At 41.7% G+C, this 5,253-nt stretch overlaps 1 pseudogene; it reads right to left on the reverse strand.

Annotated features, from left to right (window-relative positions):
• Window positions 1-1,310: 1,310 nt before the first annotated feature.
• On the reverse strand, window positions 1,311-5,037 carry LOC146369963 (uncharacterized; annotated as a pseudogene).
• Between the last annotated feature and the right edge of the window lie 216 nt (window positions 5,038-5,253).

The raw sequence follows: 5,253 nt of genomic DNA on the forward strand, positions 1-5,253 counted from the left end.
AGCATCCTACAAGAACCCTGGAGAACTATTCCTGAAGACTGCTTAAAGAAATAACAAGAAACACTGTTCAGAGGTCTGTACTACAAAGCAACATACAAAGGATATCTCTCCGTTATCTTGTTTCACTTACTGTAACACTGGCAATCAGAACAAAGGATTACACAAAGCTGGTGAGCAAATTAACCAAGGGTTTCTCCTGGTCGTTCACTAAGGGGTGACATTGGCCAATCACAATTATGGATATGATTATTGGCAGCAGAGAAGCTGATTTTGAAACTTAAAAATAACCATAAAATAAAAGATACAAAAGTAATTCTCACAAATGAGTCCATTGTTAAAGTCTTTGCACTGGCTTCTGGTTAGGTTTAGATATCAGTTTAAAATCATGACTCTTACTTTTACTTACACATCTGTTTAAAGATGCATTTGGATAATGTTTTTGTGTATTATGATGTTTCTGTGTGAGGTATTTTTAATATCCTTGTAAAACACTTTGTAACAGATTCTCGTCTTAAAAAGTGCTATTTATAAAGTGCTGTATAGTCATTTTTACTTACTTACTACTTGCTTACAATCTCTCTCCTTTCACTTCAGACTGCGATATCATGAAACGCCTCGTCTGTCAATTAATATGTAATATGTGCACGTATCCTTTACATTATTCCCATCTTGTGGCCACAGTCAGCTATTGTCACTGAAAGCTGCGCTTATTTCATCTCATAGAAAACAGTAGTCGTTTCTGCTTCTGAGGCCGTGTCCGTCTCCACTTAACAATGACAAGAGTGGCAAGCTGCCACTGGCCGGCTTTCACTGTTCTGAGATCAGTTACTAGCCACGCTTTATATGGACACATAGCTAGCATTAGCAAGTAAATGAGCTTCAGTGATTTAGCACCATAACACAAGTGTTTTGGCCAACATGTTTAGAGAAGATGGAGCGTGAAAAAGTTATTAATAACTCCTTCAGTACATTAGCAAGACTTTTCTATAGTGGAGAGGGGACGGCAGTCAAATAAAACAGGCTAACTGAGCAGTTACAGGCTCACAGCTAGTGTTGGTGTGTTGAGTGGGGCCAGTGGAGGTGCCAGAGCAGTTATGTCAGTGGTGGGATCCGAGGTTGCTCTGTGAATTTCACATTCCTGTTTTTAAAGTAAAATGTATTGCTGTAGAAAGAAGTTTTCTTCCCATACAGAGTGTACAGCGCACGCTAATGTTTTTGTCACTTTTTATGGACTCAAACTCACAGTAATGTCAGCACTTCCAGGACAGAACCCCAGCTGTGAAACGGATTAGAGCAGGACCACCCGGAGCCTAGAAGCTGGTGGTGGAGATGATGGTGGCTTGAATGGAGCTTGTGTGATGGGAGGTGGAGATGGGTTGCACAAAGGCATCTGCGAAGGAGAAAGACAGAAGCACAGTGAGATTTATAGTACGCGGCATGAATGCTGATTGGCCTGGAGAAGGCAGGAAGAAGGTGATTGGACTAGACCAGTGATGTCACAAACAGCCTGACAGCATGGGAAAGTGGAAGTGATAAAGCTCAGATTTAGCCAGCAGCACCTGGGAGTGGACAGATATGAGACCTTTCTTACTGAACTTACACATAAGCTTCATTAATGAGGTTTAGCCAATTTGGAGCCTGGAAAGAAAACCAGCAAGAGTGCATACCGTGTAGGTAACAGACTTATCAATATTACAGTTCTATCATTAAGACACGGGAGAATCTGATAGATTATACTCAATTATTTGATACAATGTATGTTTAAGTGACAGTTTTATTTAGCTCAGCTTATTAAGATCAAAGTGGGCTGTATCTGGCCCACAGTACAAAATGAGTTTGACATTCCTGCTTCAGACCATCCTGCTATCTGCACACAGAGGTCTGAGGGATCCTTCAGTAATGGTGACACTACAAAACTAACTTGTTCCAGATGTGAACCTAACTTGGAGGTTAGGTTCACAGTGTAAGAGACCATGCTGCTGTACTGTAAGACGTGTGCCACCTCTATAGTACAGAAAACCCAGGGCTAATCTTGAAATTACCTGGATAAAATAAATGAATAATAAATGAATAATAAATATTGACTTTCAAGCTTGAGATAGCAATAAATTACCACACCTATTTCCCATTTTCCTAGCAACTCAATAACAGTTGTTCCAATTATTGCTATAGCGATGTTAAATTTCCGTAGAGGTCTACGTCAGGCTGTGGCTTGGGCCACTTTTATCAGCACAGAGTGGGCTATAGCACAGGCTTATCAATCAGGCACCAGCCATAGCTGGTTCCCTGAAGACTGACACTATAATCCATAGTTTTCAGTTATGAGAGGTGTATTCACATGCTGTTGCCATACTCTATACCACAGGTGTCGAACTCCAGGCCTCGAGGGCCGGTTTCCTGCAGGTTTTAGATGTGTCCTTGATCCAACACAGCTGATTTAAATGGCTAAATGACCTCCTCGACATGTCTTAAAGTTCTCCAGAGGCCTAGTAATGAACTAATCATTTGATTCAGGTGTGTTGACCCACGGTGAGATCAAAAACCTGCAGGACACCGGCCCTCGAGGCCTGGAGTTCGACACCCCTGCTCTATACCAACTGGTAGCTGTAAATAAACCTTGATAAATAGCACAGTAACTATCTGGTTAAACTTGAAGACATTCAGTAGATTGCTGGTGGTCAAAGGACCATAGCACTTTTTTTGTCCTCTGGGCAGGCATGTCCCAGTAGCTCTGATGTTACGTGAAATTAATAAATTGCAGTGAATAAAAAGTAACAGTAACTGTATTTCCACAGTCAAATCAACCCATAAAACCTTCACACCCTAGAAGTAGCTCTGAGTATTGCACCTTATGAATGGTGGCTATCTTGATCCTATATTTCTCTTTTTGTTCCTTTTATTAAACTTTTATTTTCTTATAAAGTAGTACGCTTAAGTTTAAGCTATACCAATAGAGCAGCTTGCTAACATTTATGTGTGGGACCTGTAGCCAAATAGAAAAGAAGACAGTTGGAGGAAGGGAGAAGGAAGAGGGCACAGTAAAAAGAGGAGTAATTCAAAGCCACAGGTTTAGTTTACCAGTCATGGCAGCCAGACGGCAGGAAAGCTGCTGCATTAGATCACTCTGCCAGATAGGAGACGGAGAGAGTTTTTCTTTTTTTTTTAATTATTCGTGTGTGTGTGTGTGAGAGAGAGAGAGAGAGAGAGAGAGAGAGAGAGTGTGTGTGCGTGTGTGTGTGTGTGTGTGTGTGTGTGTGTGTGTGTGTGTGTGTGTGTGTGTGTGTGTGAGTGAGTGTACAAGAGTGCTACAGAGTTGTTGGGTTAGATTGCCCAGTCAGATAAGTCTGCAGTTCCCATATGGGAGTAGGGAGGTAACAGGTAACACTAGAATAAGTGGTCCTCCTGGAATAAATAAAGGCCTCTCTTCAATAAAAAGGGAAGGGAAAATGGGAAGGCAATTGAAACATTTACAGAGCCAAGGTGATCTGATGTGGGAGCTTGTATCAGCTGTAAACATGAGAAAAAACAATCTTAGACATAGAGCCACAATCAATATTTGTGTTCTGTTTTGCCAGGTCATAGCTGACATGAGTAATTTAAGTTTTCAGGTAGTCTGAGCAGGGACAAAGTGATCACACCTACTGCCCATCATAGAAAAGAAGCAGTGTGTAAGATGAGGCTCTGGAGTTTGAGAGTTTAGAAGGATGTTTTAGTCAACACAGACATACAAAATGATTTCCTCAAACTTTGCCCTGTTGATTCACATAATTATTATTTGCTAGAAGTGTATTCATTATTAAACTAGCTCTATCTCCTTTCTTCATTAATTTAGTTTCAACTATTGTGAAGGAGAAAATTTGGTAGGGCTCCATTCCAAGAAGCAACTCCAAGCATAAAATAAGACTGAGTTCATTAACCCTAAGATCAGCAACTGAGTTTTAGGTTCCACAACAGTTGCTCACCTCCAATGCTGTTACTCACCATGGCAATGGGTAAATCAAGAGCAGTCTCCATTTTAATCCAGTGGACTGGGGGAGTAAGAACACATGTTAACACCTAACATGATATTTACCTTAAAGAAAGAGGGAAGAGTCATTTTAATCACTTTGGGCCATTCTGTCATCATCATACACTGAACAAAAATGTAAATGCAACACTTTTGTTTTTGCTCCCATTTTTCATGAGCTGAACACAAAGATCTGAAACATTTTCTACATACACAAAGAATCCATTACTCTCAAATACTCTTCACAAATCTGTCTAAATCTATGTTAGTAAACACTTCTCCTTTGCCGAGATAATCCATCCCACCTCACAGGTGTGGCATGTCAAGGTGCTGATTAGACAGCATGAATATTGCACAGGTGTGCCTTAGACTGCCCACAATAAAAGGCCACTCTCAAATGTGCAGTTTGATCACACAGCACAACACTACAGATGTCCGCTACCAAAAGCCGTCTCCAAAGGTGATTCAGAGAATTTAGCAGTACATTCAATCGGCCTCACAATCACAGACCACATGTAACAACACCAGCCCAGGACCTGGTGTGGTCAGTCATCATAACCTACTTGAGTTGGCAAATGCTCGTATTTGATGGCGTCTGGCACGTTGGAGACGCAGACATCGTGTGGGTGAGCGGTTTGCTGACGTCAGCGTTGTGGATCGAGTGGCCCATGGTGGCGGTGGGGTTCTGGTATGGGCAGGCGTATGTTATGGAGAATGAACACAGATGGATTTTATTCGTGGCATTTTTGAATGCACAGAGATACCGTGACAAGATCCTGAGGCCCACTGTTGTGCCATTCATCCACAACCGTCACCTCATGTTGCAGCATGATAATGCATATTGCAAGGATCTGTATACAGTTCCTGGAAGCTGAAAACATCCCAGTTCTTGCATGGCCAGCATACTCACCAGACATGTCACTCATTGAGCATGTCTGGGATGCTCTGGTTTAGCGTATATGACAGTGTGTTCCAGTTCCTGCCAATATTCAGCAACTTCGCACAGCTATTGAACAGGAGTGGACAAACATTCCCCCACAATCAACAACCTGATCAACTCTATGTGACGAAGATGCGTTGCACTGCATTAGGCAAATGGTGACCATACCATACTGACCCTCCCTCCCCAAACAGCAATATTTATGCAGTCTAATCAGCACGTTGACATGCCACACCTGTAAGGTGGGATTATCTTGGCAAAGGAGAAGTGTGTTTACTAACACAGATTTAGACAGATTTGTGAACAA

This window comes from Perissodus microlepis, chromosome 17 (genome assembly GCF_051167445.1).
Source record: "Perissodus microlepis isolate ML-2025 ecotype Zambia chromosome 17, ASM5116744v1, whole genome shotgun sequence".
Taxonomy (NCBI): Eukaryota; Metazoa; Chordata; class Actinopteri; order Cichliformes; family Cichlidae; genus Perissodus; species Perissodus microlepis.